We start from the raw sequence: 18984 nt of genomic DNA, 5'->3' as shown, positions 1-18984 counted from the left end.
CACACACACACACATATATATATATATATGTAACTTTACCCAGAATGTCACAATTTTAGAATCATATGTGTGTAACCTTTTCAGTTTGGTCTCTGATTATTTTTATGGAGAAAAGTATTTTATTCAATTATGTATTGTTCTAGTTATTTAAAATTTATCAGTTTGGTGAGGATTCTGTAATTAATTTCTCACTGACATCTTGCCAATGCCACTTTCCTTCCTATCCGCACTGTGTTCTACCTACATGAGCCCTTCTTCTCGTTCAAGCACAAGAAATTAGTCCCTCTGTATATGGCCTCATACATGTCTAGAATCCATCTGTTTAGAGCCTCAAAATACTCCCTCATTCTTTTTTTTTTCCTTTATTGTCACATTCTCCAGCCAATCCAGATGGAGGACATTCACTGAGCTGTTCTCCATGACTATAGTTTGATCTCTACAAGAATTTCATATAATAGAATCAAGCAGTATGTAATATTTTGAGGCTAGTTTCATTCCTCAGCCTTTGAGATTCATCCAGATTTTGACTAGTATTAACACATTTTTTTTATTCACGAGTAGTGTAGCATTGCTATGGTTTGGATGTCATTTACCTTCTCAAGGATACTTGAGTTCTTTCCAGATTTTGTCAAATGTGAATAGAATTACTGTAAACATTTGTGTACACATTTTTGTGTTAACAAAATTATTTACTTTTCTAGCATAAATATCCAAATGTGGGGTACCTGGATCATATAGAAGCCATATATTTAAATTTATAATACACTGCTAAACAATTTTTCAGAGTAGCTCTATCATTTTGCATTCCCACTAATAATGTATGAGATTTAATTTGCTCTGCACTGTTACTGATATTTGGTATTGTCAGATGCTTTTATTTTATCTACTCTGATATGTATCCAGCTTTATCTCATTGTCATTGTAATTTCTGTTTCTTTAAACATTGATAATGTTGAACATCTTGCATGTACTCACTTGACATCTTATATCTTCTTTGGTAAAGAGTCTAAGTGTTTTCTGTATATATATAATTTAGGCAGCTTATTTCCTAACGTTTTGAGATAAATTCTCATGTATTTCATGGGGCTTCCCTGGTGGCTCAGATGGTAAAGAATCTGCTCACAATGTGGAAGACTCGGGTTCGATCCCTGGGTCAGGAAGATCCCTTGGAGAAATGAATGACAACTACTCCTGTATTTTTGCCTAGGACATTTCCTGGACAGAGGAGCCTGGTGGACTACAGTCCATGGGGTCACAAAGAGTCTGACATGACTGACAGACTAACACTTTCATTTTTGATATATTCCATATAAGCCCTCTGATGAATGCATGATTTGAAAAACATTTCCTTCCAATGAAGAGTATTTTTCACTCTCTTAAAAGGTATTCTCATGTTATTCTGTCTTTTTTTTTTTTTGCATAATCCTTTCTGAAATTGTTTTATTGATAAGATTATTTAGTTACAGTTTATACCTCACAGGACTTCCCTGGTGGCTCAGATGGTAAAGCGTCTGCCTACAATGCAGGAGATCCAGGTTCAATCCCTGAGTCAGGAAGATCTCCTGGAGAAGGAAATGGCAACCCACTCCAGTATTCTTGCCTGGAAAATCCCATGGACGGAAGAGCCTGATAGCCTACAGTCCATGGGTTTGCAAAGAGTCAGACACGACTGAGCAACTTCACTTATACCTCACAAAAAATATAGGCTTTATGATTGTAGATAACTTTATCTCTACAGTGATAGAACAGTGCCAGAATTATTAGAATGAAGTTGTTAACAAGGGCTTCCCTTGTAGCTCAGCTGGTAAAGAAACTGCCTGCAAAGCAGGAGACCCAGGTTTGATTCCTGAGTCTAGAAAATCCCCGGAAGGGGGGCATGGCAACCCCTCCAGTATTCTTGCCTGGAGAATCCCCATGGACAGAGGAGTCTGGCAGGCTACAGTCCATGAGGTGGAAAAGAGTCGTATACAACTGGGGGACTAAGCACAACAAAGCACAGTTGTTCACAAATACATGAAAAGTGAGTTTAAAAATGCATCTTGTATTAGTTTTTCGTGGCTCTACACTTGATAGTTTCTACTTCCTTCTTCAGATATACTTGTAATCACATTTAGAGTCGTTTCATGTAATCCAGAAAAATCTATTTATTCCAAAATGCTTAATTTAAACACAGCCACAAAGCCTCTTTTGCCAAATAAGGGAAGATCCACAGACTCCAGAAATTAGGACCAGGATACCTCTGGGAGCCATTATTTAACATATTAAACATCCAAGATTTTAGTGGTCCTGCTATTATCTAAGTTTCTTAAATACCTGATGTGAATCTCAGAAAATCTCATGTAATTAGACACTTTGATAATTTATGATATAGATATCATATGATTTAATTAATATTTGTTTTCTCTGTGGGCTTCCCTCATAGCTCATTTGGTAAAGAATCTGTCTGCAATGCAGGGGACCCTGATTCGATTCTTGGGTAAGGAAGATCCTCTGGAGAAGGGATATGCTACCCACTCCAGTGTTCTTGGGCTTCCCTTGTGACTCAGCTAGTAAAGTATCTGCCTGCAATCTGGGAGACCTGGGTTCAATTCCTGGTTTGGGAAGATCCCATGGAGAAGGGAAAGGCTACTCACTCCAGTATTCTGGCACTCCAGTATTCTGGCCTGGACAATTCCAGGGAATATATAGTCCATGGGGGCTTCCCGCATAGCTCAGTCAGTAATCTGCCTGCATTGAAGGAGACCTGGGTTTGATTCCTGGGTTGGTAAGATTCCCTGAAGAAAGAAATGCAACTCACTCCAGTATTCTTGCCTGGAGAATCCCAATGGACCAAGGAGCCTGACAGGCTGCAGTCCGTGGGGTCACAAGAGTCGGACACGACTGAGCGACTTTCACTTCATTTTCACTTTTCTTTGCAACCAGACTTAAGCCTGTTAGATCCAGGTTATTACTGTTGGGACCTGACCTGAGCCATGACAGACTCAACAGGCCACACTAGGCCTAAGCCTCGGGTTCCTGTAAGCATGAGTCATAATTCTAGGAAGCCCCACCAAGGTCCCTGATGACGCCAAGGTTGAGTCAATCACACGCCAACTACACTATTGCTGAGACAAAGGACCGCCTGTATATAAGCAGCTGTGATTCAGAGCTCAGGGCTCTCATCAAGACTCCACTGTGCTGGATGAGACTTGACCCCTAGCTCGAGCTAGCAATAAACACTTGTATGCTCTTGCATTGCTGTGGATGTCTTATTCTCTCAGTTTTGGGAGCTCGGACACTGGGCATAACAATCACTTCTACTTTACTACTATTTAACAAGCAAATTCTTGTTGCATCCATGCATTTTAAACCAGATAACAGATTAGCAATCTATGATTACCAAACACTTGAATTTATAAAGCTGATCTTCATCTGGGACTGGAATTTTCCCCAGGCTCCAAACTGCTGAGTTAAATTAACTTTTTCAATAAATTATTTTTCATGCCAAGGCTAAGTTTACCTAGAATTTTCTTTCATTTTTGCTGTCTCTGTCTCTTTCTTTTTCTCTCTTCCTTTCTTCCCTCTCCTTTGTTTCTTCAACGCTTTTGACTTTCCTCCAAGATGTGAAGTCCAGATAAGATAAATTCTGGCTAACATAGTATATTTTTGCTGGTTTGAATTGATTTATTTTATTTCTCTGACACACACACATGAAAGCAAACAGTTTAAGGAGAATGTATGTGTGTTTTCTCTTTCCCAAGAAAATTGGATTTCAACTTTATCATGTATCTTATTGCTTCTATATAATAAAGTGTGAGAAAAACAAAAATTGTTTAGTTTAAGCCTTTCATCATTTTACTATTTTTTCAGGTTTCACAGAAAAGATATATTAAGAGTACAAGCTTTTATATATATATATATATATATATATATATATATATATATATATATATATATATATATAATGTGGGTTATTTATCTGTGTCATTTTCTTTGCTTTCCTGATATTGGTGGTAGATGTGAGATGGGAAAATAATCTAATGTTCCAAATACCTAGACCTTTCATATATCTTCAATGTAGCTGTAAGTTATACTTTCTGCTTCAATAACATGAACCTGTGTATTACTTTTTTGTAAGTTGTTAGCCTTGTGTAAACAAATAAAAGTGAATTAAATTTAAATCATAGCTTTGAATCATCCTTTAACTTAAGAAAGATGCATTTTTTAAAAATTAGCTACTAAAGTTCATTATTGAAATCCATATTATTTGCTTATGTTATTGTCAGTGTTAGGTGACAGAGTTTTATTTATTTATTTTATTTTGTAAATCAGAATCTTATGTCTACAAATCTTTGAGTAAACTGAAAAGTACATTATTTTGCATTTGAAGAAATATCTTAGAATACTTCTATCCCAGAGAAGTTTATAACCCTCAGGAATGTTTTATTCTGCATTCCAAAATAAAAAAGGCAAAAATCAAACAAACTACTAGAAAATGATTGAAGCAATAATCAAATAAAAACCTATTTGTATTTAATTTCTTTTTGCAGTCAATCTGCCTTCATATTACTTGATAGACACATTATCTGAAGTAATATTTTCTGAAACATTTGAACACATGGTTTTGTTTTAAGTGTCCTGATCATATAATCTCACATGTACAAATGTGAAATGTCAGAATCTTTTTTCTTCAACAAATAGGAATCCATGATTAAACATTAACTAACAGTGATAAATTCACATACCTGAAAGCATTGTTTGAATAATTTCTTTCCAGTTTTTATAAGAAGTTTGAGAAATTGTCCGATTAAAAAATTATAGAATTGAATTCTTGAGTAATGAAGACAACCATCTTAGCAGACGGAATAGCAAATAAAACTTGACTTTCTCAAAAATTGCTTTAAATATTATATCTGACACTTTTATTATCCTTTAAAAAAGTAGGACTTGATAAATGGATATATGTATATACTTGATGGATATGCTTGTGCTAGGAAGCTGCAGATGAACATGAAAATCTCTAAAACATCAGGGAAAATTAAATATATGCTAAAGAATTTCCTTAGGAACAAAGCAGTCCTTGGTCATTAATTTTAATTTTCGTTTTTTATTTTTTAAATTTTAAAATCTTTAATTCTTACATGCATTCCCAAACATGTTTGAATGTTCTGGTGGAGAGTACTATTAACAAAGCAGTAGACTTTTTTTGTGCTTGATATATTAAGTATCACATAAACTTCTTTTAGAAAATATGTGTATTCATTTTTTAAAAATACCAATACTTTTTATATATTTTCAGATTTAAATATGCCCATTATTACTATAGCTAAATATGTGACAGAGTGTTTGCTAATAATTAGAGATAGCTTGAAGCTGGGGCAATGTAGTGATTTTATTCAAGTTTATATTACAGTATTTATTTAGAATGGAGGTTTGTGATATTGCATAGGAGAGAGGGATCAAGACCATCCCAAAGAAAAAGAAATGCAAAAAGGCACAATGGTTGTCTGAGGAGGCCTAATAAATAACTGTGAAAATAAGAGAAGCAAAAGGCAAAGGAGGAAAGGAAAGATATACCCATTTGAATGTAGAGTTCCAAAGAATAGCAAGGAGAGATAAGAAAGGCTTCCTCAGTGATCAGTGCAAAGAAATAGAGGAAAACAATAAAATGGGAAAGACTAGAGATCTCTTCAAGAAAATTAGAGATACCAAGGGAACATTTCATGCAAAGATGGCCTCAATAAAGGACAGAAATGGTATGGACCTAACAGAAGCAGAAGATATTAAGAAGAGGTGGAAAGAATACACAAAAGAACTATACAAAAACATCTTCACCACCCAGATAATCACGATGGTGTGATCTCTCACCTAGAGCCAGACATCCTGGAATGTGAAGTCAAGTGGGCCTTAGGAAGAATCACTATGAACAAAGCTAGTGAAGGTGACAGAATTCCAGTTGACCTATTTCAAATCTGAAAAGATGATGATGTGAAAGTGCTGCATTCAATACACCAGCAAATCTGGAAACGTTAGCAGTGGGCATGAGACTGGAAAAGGTCCGTTTTCATTCTAATCCCAAAGAAAGGCAATGCCAAAGAATGCTCAAACTACTGCACAATTGCACTCATCTCATACGCTAGCAAAGTAATGCTCAAAATTCTCCAAGCTAAGCTTCAACAGTACATGAACCATGAACTTCCAGATGTTTAAACTGTATTTAGAAAAGGCAAAGGAGTCAGAGATCAAAATGCCAACATCTGCTGGATCATGGAAAAAGCAAGAGAGTTTCAGAAAATCATGTATTTATGCTTTATTGACTATGCCAAAGCCTTTGACTGTGTTGATCACAACAAACTGGAAAATTCTGCAAGAGATGGGAATACCAAACCATCTGACCTGCCTGTTGAGAAGGCTGTATGTGTGTCAGGAAGCAACAGTTAGAACTGGACATGGAACAACAGACTGGTTCCAAATAGGAAAAGGAGTACCTCAAGGCTGTATATTGTCACCCTGCTTATTTAACTTATATGCAGAGTACATCATGAGAAACTCTGGGCTGGAGGAAGCAAAAGCTGGAATCAAGATTGCTGGGAGAAATATCAATAACCTCAGATATGCAGATGACATTACCCTTATGGCAGAAAGTGGAGAAGAACTAAAGAGCCTCTTGATGAAAGTGAAAGAGGAGAGTGAAAAAGTTGGCTTAAAGCTCAACACTCAGAAAACTAAGATTATGGCATCTGGTCCCAATACTTCATGGCAAATAGATGGGGAACAGTGGAAATAGTGGCTGACTTTATTTTTCTGGGCTCCAAAACCACTGCAGATGTTGACTGTAGACATGAAATTAAAAGACACTTAATCCTTGGAAGAAAAGTTATGACCAACCTAGATAGCATATTAAAAAGCAGAGACATTACTTTGTCAACAAAGGTCTGTCTAGTTAAAGCGATGGTTTTTCCAGTAGTCATGCATGGATGTGAGAATTGGACTATAAAGAATGCTGAGCTTAGAAGAATTGATGCTTTTGAACTATAGTGGTGGAGAAGACTCTTGAGAATCCCTTGGACAGTAAGGAGATCCAACCAGTCCATCCTAAAGGAAACCAGTCCTGAATATTCACTGGAGGAACTGATGCTGAAGCTGAAACTCCAATATTTTGGCCACCTGATATGAAAAACTCACTCATTTGAAAAGACACTGATGCTGGGAAAGATTGAAGGTGGAGGAAGAAGGGGATGACAGAGGATGAGAGGGTCGGATGGCATCACAGACTCGATGAACATGAGTTCAGGTGAACTCTGGGAGTTGGTGATGGACAGGGAGGCCTGGCATGCTGTAGTCCATGGGGTTGCAAAAAGTTAGACACGACTGAGAGACTGAACTGCCTGATTGATACTGCATAGTAACACAGCTGTTGTAAAAAATATTAAATAAGTGGCACTCAGCAAAAACAAGACAAAGCAAGCCAGGATTTGAAATTTAGGGCAGCTAATATATCCTTAATTGAAGTTAGAGAGCCAGTTAATTGATCCTTCTTGGATAGACTTACAGGAATGTGTATTTATTTCTGATAACAATAGAAGACATAAATTTATTGAATGTGGAATGAGTATTACAATGCTAAACAGAGAGATAGTCTGTGTATACCCATAGCAATTAATAGCAAAGAGATACAAGGGACTTATAGTCTTATTTCTTCAGTACCTACGTTTGGGTGTGCTAAGTCAATTTAGTCATGTCCAACTCTTTGCAACGCTATGGACTGTAGTCTGCCACACTCCTCTGTCCATAGGGATTCTCCAGGCAAGAAGACTGGAGAGGGTTGGCATGCCCTCCTTCAGGGAATTTACCCAACCCAGGAATCAAACCCTTGTCTCTTATGTCTCCTTCACTGGCAGATGTCTTCTTCACTACTAGCACCATTTGGGAAGCCCCCCAGTGTGTATAATAGCAGAAAGAGAAGTTTAGGAAAAAGGAAAAGGGACATGCTGGGAGATTGGAAATTTAGTATGAAAGTGGAAGGGATAAGAACTCAGGGATCTGGTATAGGTTTCCAGTTACTGGAACTTGGTTAACCCAGTTAGTATTTAACATGTACTAAACCCCAGGAGAAGGAAATGGCAACCCACTCCAGTACTCTTTCCTGGAAAATTCCATGGATGGAGGAGCCTGGTAGGCTCCAGTCCATAGGGTAGCAAAAAGTCAGACACGAATGAGTGACTTCACTTCAAGACTGTGTGTGGTGTCTATGTGTTCAGTCAAGTTCAGCTCTTTGCGACCCCATGGGCTGTAGCTGCCAGGCTCCTCTGTCCATGGAATTTCACAGGCAAGAATACTAGAGAGGGTCGCCATTTACTACTGCAGTGGTACCAAGACTAGTTTAATGTTGATATAATAAATTACAGTCCTAAAGATATTTTATTCCCAGTGAGTCAAGTTCAAATTGACCACTTAGACTAGGAATAAAGCTAATGTTATAGCTGATATTGACTTCAATGAATAAATAACATTACCAGAAAAACAGCCAAGAAAACATTAAATAAAGAACCATAAGGTGGTAGAATAAAATTGAGCTTTGGAATCCAATAGTAATGTGTGTGTCGGTGCATACATATGAGTGATCAACTATACGCTATTTACATTGTCTCTAAATCTCAGTGTCCATCCATAAAATTTGGGTTAAGAATAGATGTAGGCCAGACCTCTTTCAGGGAAAACTACTTTATCTTAACAAAAGAACAATAAAGCAGCAATTTATGAATGGTTTGGTGAGATAAAAATAACCCAGTAAACCATTTGGAGAAAGGTATATGATTCCTTGTTATCAAGAAAATGAAAAGTCCTTCTGCTGTCAACTGAAATACTCCTCATTATCGTCCTTTCTGTCTAATCATTAAAATTGTAGTATATACTTAAGATTTAGATATGTCAGTACAAAACTAATACAGAGAAAAAAGTTATCAAATTATGCTATTTTCCTGTATTTTCTCTCCTTTTTCGATAACAATGGAAAAGTCTAGTTATGCAATATGACTCTGGGCTGGGAATAATTTCTAAAACTGAATATTTCAAAATTCAAAGCATAACTAAAGAACAGAACATATCCAACAGATGTTGAAGAAATTGTACTTTCCTATAACACAAAGTACTTTTAAGTCACCTCTCCACTACACCAAGGTACAATAAGTTAAAAAAAACATTACTTTCATACATGAGCAAATCAAGGAAATTTGCCAGAATACTTTTTTAAAAATCTATTTCAAAATATGATTTGAAAAAAAAAAAGTGCTTCATTGTCAGGACAACTTTTTTAAAATGAATAACAGCCTCTTATCAGTAATAAAGTGTCTTGTGATGAAACTCCACATTGCGACATAAAATATTCAGTGATACTTCCCCAAAATCTATAAACCCCCTTTTGATTTTTTACTTTGTTAGAAGAAATACGTAGGAGTTTTTGGAGTGTTTGTGCCTGTGTGTGTGCGCAAGTGTGAGTGTGTGTGAGAGAGAAAGGAAGCAGGTAGGTAAAGAGAATAACAGAAGATAAGCAAGCCCAAGGAGAAAGACGTAAAAGGAAGTAGGTTGGGAGAGGGCAAAAGGAAATATAAAGAAACTCAGTAATCGATTAAGACTTAAGAAATCCAATGCTAGATATGAAGTCAATACTTTTAATTTTAAGATGGTTTGATCAAAATTAAAATCATGTGTAACCAACACTGTGGAAATAATGTATAAATCCTCCCTGAAAAATTTTATAGAAAATCACATTTCAGAGATATAGAATACAGCTTTATTAATATTTTTAATTTCACATTAATTTACATTGGGAAATGATTCATATGCCTTCTGTGAAAAAAATAAAAATATTCTTTAGACAAAGTTAAACATTTGCAAAGAGAAAGAGGCTGTTAAATTAAAAACCACAATATTACATCAGATATCTCCTACTTCTCAGTAAAACATTCATGGAGATACAGAAAAAGATTTAGGTCCCTAAGTATAACACAATTTGACTATCTAAATTTTTCTTAATTCCATACAAGCACTAATTTTTATGTGCCACTGATTAAAATAATATGGTTTAAAATTGAAACAGTAAAAGAAAACTATCCAGATTTCAGCATATTAAGTGCCTGTGCTTCACCTCATAAGACTTATAAAATGTGAAAAAAAGACAGACAGTTTATTATTGTTTGATGATCTATTTAACTCTAAGACAAAAGAACTATATTATCAGCAGAACTCAGTGGCTATTTTTTGGAATATCTTCATTGGTGTTGCTCTGATTTCTGTGCTATTAAATATAAGACATAATTATTTTAATATCAATTATTTCATCTTTTAGCCTTATTCAATAATTAACTAATCCGACCTACTTTTCTTGAGTTCCTACATACACATACACAAGACTAACCAATCTCCATCTCCTCCTGCTCCCTTTTCACAGAATGTAATCTCAAAACGCTAGGGTACCTTAGTACCCTAGAATCTTTCTAGTACTCTAGAATCTTGCCTCCTCTGTGTCCCTTCTGCCTTGAGGACCTAATTTTACATGTTGACTTTCATTACCATTTAGGAGCCAACTGCTATGGTATATGCCAGATAATTGCTGCAAAAATTCTGCAGAAAAGTCAACCCCCAAATTCACTAGGCATTTATTACTCTCAGTTCAGTTCAGTTCAGTCGCTCAGTCATGTCTAACTCTTTACGACCCCATGAATCGCAGCATGCCAGGCCTCCCTGTCCATCATGAACTCCCAGAGTTCACCCAAACCCATGTTCATCAGTCAGTGATGCCATCCAACTATCTCATCCTCTCTTGTCCCCTTCTCCTCCTGCCCCCAATCCCTCAAAAGCATCAAGGTCTTTTCAAATGAGACAACTCTTCACATGAGGTGGCCAAAGTATTGGAGTTTCAGCCTCATCATCAGTCCTTCCAATGAACACCCAGGGTTGATCTCCTTTAGGGTGGACTGGTTGGATCTCCTTGCAGTCCAAGGGACTCCAGAGTCTTCTCCAACACTACAGTTCAAAAGCATCAATTCTTTGGTGCTCAGCTTTCTTCACAGTCCAACTCTCACATTCTACATGACCACTGGGAAAAACAGAGCCTTGATTAGATGGACATTTGCTGACAAAGTAATATCTCTGCTTTTTAATATGCTATCTAGGTTGGTCATAACTTTCTTTCCAAGGAGTAAGTGTCTTTTAATTCCATGGCTGCAATCACCAGCTGAAGTGATTTTGGAGCCAAAAAAAAGTCTGACACTGTTTCCACTCTTTCCCCATCTATTTGCCATGAAGTGATGGGACCAGATGCCATGATCTTCGTTTTTTGAATATTGAGCTTTAAGCCAACTTTTTCACTCTCCTCTGTCACTTTCATCCAGAGGTTTTTTAGTTCCTCTACACTTTCTGTTATAAGGGTGGTGTCATCTGCATATCTGAGGTGATTGATATTTCTCCCGGCAATCTTGATTCCAGCTTGTGCTTCTTCCAGCACAGTGTTTCTCATGATGTACTCTGCATATAAGTTAAATAAGCAGGGTGACAATATAAAGCCTTGAAGCACACCTTTTCTTGTTTGGAACCAGTCTGTTGTTCCATGTGTAGTTCTGCCTGTTGCTTCCTGACCTGCATATAGGTTTCTCAAGAGGCAGGTTAGGTGGTCTGGTATTCCCATCTCTTTCAGAATTTTCCACGGTTAATTGTGATCCTCAGAGTCAAAGTCTTTGGCATAGTCTTTAAAGCAGAAATAGATGTTTTTTCTGGAAATCTCTTGCTTTTTCAATGATCCAGTGGATGTTGGCAATTAGATCTCTGGTTCTTCTGCCTTTTCTAAAACCAGCTTGAACATCTGGAAGTTCACGTTTCACGTATTGCTGAAGCCTGGCTTGGAGAATTTTGAGCATTACTTTACTAGTATGTGAGATGAGTACAATTGTGCGGTAGTTTGAGCACTCTTTGGCATTATCTTTCTTTGGGACTGGAATGAAAACTGACCTTTACCAGTCCTGTGGCCACTGCTGAGTTTTCCAAATTTGCTGACATACAGAGTGCAGCACTTTCACAGCATCATCTTTCAGGATTTGAAATAGCGCAACTAGAATTCCATCACCTCCACTAGCTTTGTTCATAATGATGCTTTCTAAGGCCCACTTGACTTCACATTCCAGGATGTCTGGCTCTAGGTGAGTGATCACACCATCGTGATTATCTGGGTCATGAAGATCTTTTTTGTACAGTTTTTTTTGTGTATTCTTTCCACCTCTTCTTAATATCTTTTGCTTCTGCTAGGTCCATAGCATTTCTGTCCTTTTTGCATGCCCATTTTGCATGAAATGTTCCCTTGGTATTTCAATTTTCTTGAAGAGATACCTAATCTTTTCCATTCTATTGTTTTCCTCTATTTCTTTGCATTGATCGCTGAGGATTCCTTTCTTATCTCGCCTCACTATTCTTTGGAACTCTACATTCAAATGGGTATATCTTTGCTTTTCTCCTTTGCTTTTTGCTTCCTTTCTTTTCACAGCTATTTGTAAGGCCTCTTCAGACAGCCATTTTGCTTTTTTGTATTTCTTTTTCTTGGGGATTGTCTTGATCCCTGCCTCCTGTACAATGTCCCGAACCTCCATCCATAGTTCATCAGGCACTGTATCTATCAGATCTAGGCCCTTAAATCAATTTCTCACTTCCACTGTATAATCATAACCAACTTGATTTAGGTCATACCTGAATGGTATAGTGGTTTTCCCTACTTTCTTTAATTTCAGTCTGAATTTGGCAATAAGGAGTTCATGATCTGAGCCCTAGTCAGCTCCCGGTCTTGTTTTTGTTGACTGTATAGAGCTTCTCCATCTTTTGCTGCAGAGAATATAATAAATCTGATTTCAGTGTTGGCCATCTGGTGATGTCCATGTGTAGAGTCTCTCTTGTGTTGTTGGAAGAGGGTGTTTGCTATGACCAGTGCATTCTCTTGGCAAAACTCTATTAGCCTTTGCCCTGCTTCATTCCATATTCCAAGGCCAAATTTATCTATTACTTCAGGTGTTTCTTGACTTGCTACTTTTGCATTCCTGTCCCCTATAATGAAAAGTAAATATTTTGGGGGGTGAGGAGTGTGCAATTAGCTGAAGTTCTCCTGGGGTCAATTAGATTCATCTTCTGATGCATTGCACAGTCTTGTTTCATGTATCTTTTCATTCTCCTTGAACAAGTTTTAGGGGCATTGTCCTTTATTTAAAGATAGCAGAAGTACAAGCTGACAAATTTAGCAAGGCAAGAATTCAACTATATCACTTTTCTGAATGTTCCATTGACTGTAAAATGATCAAGTCCAAAGTCATTGTATTTAGGGGTAATTTAAAATTACATCTACTATATTAATGGGTTGGTCAAAACATTTGTTTGGGTTTTTCCATAAGATGCTATAGAAAAACCTGAATGAACATTCTGGCCATCCCTACATTATATGGAAGAGGGAAATGAAGAGTGACAGCAATGTATTATATCAGGATTCCCAAATTTATATATTTTCTTGAGCTCAAAACTCAAATAGCCAAATGTGCTATGTAATAGGCATTTAAAATAAATGGCAGATCAAAGTCTTGATTCTACTTCCACCCAATTCTTAACTTATTATGTTAGTAAATTGTGCCATGATGAGCCCAAATATTCCAGTTTCTTTCTCCTTTTCCTCCTCAATTCCAGGAATAATTCCTATATTCTTTATCTCTAACATATTTCAGAAGTATCTTCTCATCTTTTCATCTATGCCATTATCACCGTAATCCTGATCAACATCATTTCTTTTCAAGATTACTCCTCTAAAACATCTCCAAGTAGATCCCCAGCATTTAATTTCTTGGCTATGAAATATTTTTCTCACAGTAGGCGGATTATAATTTTTAAGGCAACATTCAGTTGACAAATAAGTACTGATTATCTGCTATGTTTTAAGAGATGCTTTAGGTTTTGATTGTACAACAGCAAAGAACACAAGGGCCTTGATTTCAATAAGTTTATATTGTATTGGAGGGAGATATTACAAGAAATATATATGTTGGGTAGTGATAAGAGTCATGAAGAAAAATAAAGCCAAGAATGAAAATAAACAGTGATGATGAAAGCATGAAAGCTGGTGTTAGATAACTATAAGTCAGGGAAGGCTTCTCAGGTATAGTGAATTTTGACCAGCTACATGAAGGAATGAGGAAATGAGCCATGTGGATACCTGAGAAAAGATTCTACCAAGTGTAGTGAACAGTGCAAAACTTTAAGGAAGGCACATGCTGTGACATACCTACTGGAAGGATATGGCTGGAACAAAGTGACAGAGAAGGGATCTAGAAGATGATGTAGTCAGAGGAGCATGCAGGGCAAGATTGTGTTGACAGTGGTAAGTCTTTTATATTTTATCTGGTGCTCCCCATGAAAATATTGAAAGATTTTTTGCAAAGCCATCACTGGATCTAATTTATATTTTTAAAGGATCACTGTGACTGCAAGGATGGGAACCAGAAGATTATGGAGACTTTTACAATAACCCTAATTAAGTTGATAGTGGCCTGCTTCGGAATAATGACAGAAAAGGAGGAAAAAGAGGTGAATCTTTTTCCTACATATATTAAAATGAGATGAGGAAGACCTCAAAAAATAGAATATTTTGAGGGGATATAGGCAAACATGGAGGTGACCAAGGATTTTGGACATTTAGTTTTGCAATATCTAATAGGCCTCAAACTGGAAAGTGTGGCTACACATTTGTATTTCCTCCTAAATTTAGGAAAACAACTGAACTAGAGATGAGAATTGGGTAGTTTACAGAATAGTTATGTATTTAAAGCCACAGCCTAAGTCTATGGCCTTCCTCTGCTAAAATATTTTAGTGTCTATAAGTGGCGCTGGGAATCAAGTCTACAGTCCTGCTATATCTTACCCCAGGGGTCTATATAAAAAGTTCCTGTGAAATTCCATCAAAACAACTCTAATAGCAGCTCTCATCTTGTTCATTATGTCTGAACCACATGTTTTCACTCTGTATTCAAACATTTTAAATTCATTCCTGCTTTAGGGATTTTCCACATGTGATTTTTTGTGCCTGCAATAGCAAACACATGCTTGACTTTAATCTGGGTAATGTTGCAGGTCATACCACAGTATTTACTATGTCAGACAGATTGTCTTTGGCCCTTCACTAAGTTTTATTGTTTCTTTAGAGAAATTGAGTCTTGCAATTTGACTTTGGTATATTTATTTATATGTTTCAGTTCAGTTCAGTCGTTCAGTCATGTCCAACTCTTCACTACCCCATGAATTGCAGCACGCCAGGCCTCTCTGTCCATCACCAGCTCCTGGAGTTGATGCAAACTCATGTCCATCGAGTTGGTGATGGCATCCAGCCATCTCATCCTCTGTCATCCCCTTCTCCTCCTGCCCCCAATCTCTCCCAGCATCAAAGTCTTTTCCAGTGAGTCAACTCTTCACACGAGGTGCCCAAATTATTGGACTTTGAGCTTTAGCATCATTCCTTCCAAAAAAACACCCAGGACTGATCTCCTTTAGAATGGACTAGTTGGATCTCCTTGCATCCCAAGGGACTCTCCAGAGTCTTCTCCAACACCACAGTTCAAAAACATTAATTCTACAGCACTCAGCTTTCTTCACTGTCCAGCTCTCACATCCATACATGACCACTGGAAAAACCATAGCCTTGACTAGACGGACCTTTGTTGGCAAAGTGATGTCTCTGTTTTTGAATATGCTATCTAGGTTGGTTATAACTTTCCTTCCAAGGAGTAAGCGTCTTTTAATTTCATGGCTGCAATTTAGTTTTATAAATGTCCCATTTCTACAACATCCTTCATAGATGTTATCTTAAGAGCAATGATATTTTTATCTTGTTCTATCCATACAAGTCTTTAAAGCAATGTACTTAACATACTTGATGGGGAAAAAAATGAGATGGGCAAAGTAGTGTACCATTCATTTTCTTCCCTGGTTTCAGTTTCCATCATTCAGTATCTAGAAAAGCACATTTCAGGAGACAGCTGAACAAAGAGTTGGTACCTAGAAAATTGCTTCTGATGTCTCTTTATTGTTGTTGTTTAGTCACGAATGCTCTTGTTATGGGGTTTCCCAAGTGATGCAGTAGAAAAGAATCCACCTGCAATGCAGGAGATGCAGGTTTGATCCCTGGGTCAGGAAGATCATCTGGAGAAGGAAATGGCAACCCACTCCAGTATGCTTGCTTGGAGAATCCCACAGACAGAGGAACCTGAGGAGGTACAGTGCATGAGGTAGTTGCTAAGTAGTGTTAAGTCACATCCCACTCTTTTGAGACTTCGTGGACTTTAGCCCACCAGGCTCCTCTTCCCATGGGATTGTCCAGGAAAGCATACTGAAGTTTGTTGCCAAGTCCATCTCCAAGGGATCTTCCTCACCCACGGTTTGAACCCACATCTTCTGCATTGGTAGGAAACACATATGTTGTTAGAACCAGCAAATATTTGTCTTGTAAAAATATGTTTGTTTGTTTTTCATTTTGCTCTAGTTTTATTGAGATATAGTTGACATATGGCATTGAATAAGTTTGAAATGTACAGCATGATGATATATATGTATGTTGTGAAATGATCAACATGTTAGTGTATCATGAACTATAGCAATTTAAGTATTAAAATACCAAAAGTGTGCTTTAAAAATACCATTCTCTGAATAGAACAGAGAAAAAAAATAAGAACACCTACAAATAAGGATTTGGAATATGAGCTATGAGCTATGATTTCATTTTGTGAAATGAAATATCACTAAACCCAAATTCATGCAGATCAAATGAAAGACCTAGAATTATCCATTAATGATTTGCAAAAAGATCTTGTTATATATTACAGTCTCATTTTAGTAAATGATCATCAAGGAAGTCTTGCATTGAAAAAATTTATTATCTCTGAAACTTATTTGTTCTGTCACTAGAGAACTCTGACTAATAGACTCCTTTAATCCCATCTCATGTGGTCAGTCTCAGAATCTGAATGGGTTTCCCCAGTCCCTTTAATCTTGCCTCAGATGGTTCCTTGGCTGTTCCTCCGCTGATGTGCAGCTATTCAAATCTGCTCTTTGAAACTCAGGTCATGGAGGCTGGAGTCTTGCCTAGAAGAAACAGGTGAACAAAAGGGCCTCCATGCTCAGGAGTCACTTAGGCCTCACTTAGCTTCATTGTGAGGCCTTTTTGTTTACTTTAGACCCTCAAGAGGATGCCTGCTCACATTGGAGACAGCAGCCTACTTCACTCAGTTCATAGATTTACACTCTAATTTCACTCACAAACACTCTTAAATTATATTTAACTAAATATCTGAATACCATGTGGCCTATCACAGAATAAACCATCACAGAAAAAATATCTTGAAATATTTTAGCTTTCCAGGTGGTGCTAGTGGTAAAGAACCTGCCTGCCAATCCAGGAGACATAGAGATGAGGATTTGATCCCTGTGTGGGGAAGATCCTCTGGAGAAGGGCATAGCAACACACTCCATTATACTTGCCTGGAGAATCCCATGGACAGAGGCACCTGGTGGGCTATGGTTCATCCATGGATCTACAAAGAGTCGGACGCAAGTGAAGTGACTTAGCATCAGCAAAAGTTATCTATTATGTGTCATTTGTTTCAAAATAATGTGTGATGGGTTAGGAAAGTCTTTGGGTTGATAATTGTTGTGTCTAGGTAATGACACAGATGTAGAGGATTGCAAGTAATTTGTTAGAAATGATATCTATCTAAGTTTTCTATGCTTTCCCAGTAAATAACTGCAATCTTAAAACAGCACCTAATACTTAGCTCACAGTTCAATGAATCAGAAGTCTGAGACGCCTTGTCTGGGTTCTGCTTAGGGTTACACAAGGTTGAATTCAAGGTGTTGGTTTGGTGTCATCCTATTAAAGTCTCTGAGGAAAACTGGCTTCCAGGGTCATTTGGGCTGTGTGAGAATCTAGGTTCCTGTGTTACTGAAGTGTCTGTTTTCTTGTTGATAGCCGGACAAGCATCCCTCTCAGTTCTTATTGGCTGACCTCTTGTCCTTTCCGTATTCAGAGCCAAGAACAGACTATCTCTCTTATATTAAGTTTCTCCAAATTTTTCCTCCACCACATAAGATAGAAAAATATTGCTGTAAGGTCTCATGTTTACATTAGACCCCTCTAGATCATCTCCATTTGTCCTAATGTGGCACAATCCCAGGCTAAAAGTCATAGGGCCATCTTAAACCTCTGCCTATAAAAATAATCTATAAAATTATGCATATATGTAAAATATATACACTAAGTGGTCTCAAGATTGTCCTTAATGTAATGTTATCTTTACTAATGATCCAAAATAAGCTTTTCAGACAAATTGCTTTGAATGGGAGGGAAGTAGAGTTTCAAGCCCTGTATAAATTATACTAACTCCAGTGCAAAACCAGACTCTAAATAAACATAAGTAAATAAATACAGACAAGCATAAATACATACATACATACACACACACGCATAAATACATAAGTTTTATTAAAAGACAAAAGAAAAGTTTGGAAACCAAGGTTGCATTTCTTTTCAGAAATGAAATTCAGTGCCACATCACTTCAGTCATGTCCGACTCTTTGAGACCCTATGGACTGCAGCCTGCCAGGCTCCTCTGTCCATGGAATTCTCTATGCAGGATTACTGGAGTGGGTTGACATGTCCTCCTCCAGGGGATCTTCCTGGTCTTGGATCGAAACTGTGTCTCCTGTGGCTCCTGCACTGCAGGCAGATTCTTTACCACTGAACAAGTGAAAAATTCTTCAGCATTTATAATACAGAATACACATGAGACAAGAGTTTGATCCCTGGGTCAGAAAACCCCCTGGAAGATGACAATGGCAACCCAATACAGTATTCTTTCCTGAAAAATATCATGGACTGAGGACCTGGTGGGCTACAGTCCATGGTGTTGCAAAAAGTTTGACACGACTGAACACACA

General features: G+C 37.3%; 1 non-coding gene across 1 annotated transcript; it reads left to right on the top strand.

The window, feature by feature from the left end:
- The first annotated feature begins 1484 nt into the window (after positions 1 to 1484).
- Positions 1485 to 1557, top strand: TRNAC-ACA (transfer RNA cysteine (anticodon ACA)). Its single transcript has one exon. It is a non-coding gene; the product is annotated as a tRNA-Cys (tRNA).
- The last annotated feature ends 17427 nt before the right edge of the window (positions 1558 to 18984 follow it).

The sequence above is a fragment of the Ovis canadensis genome, chromosome 1 (assembly GCF_042477335.2).
Source record: "Ovis canadensis isolate MfBH-ARS-UI-01 breed Bighorn chromosome 1, ARS-UI_OviCan_v2, whole genome shotgun sequence".
Taxonomy (NCBI): Eukaryota; Metazoa; Chordata; class Mammalia; order Artiodactyla; family Bovidae; genus Ovis; species Ovis canadensis.
This window is presented reverse-complemented; position numbering and strand designations above follow the sequence as displayed.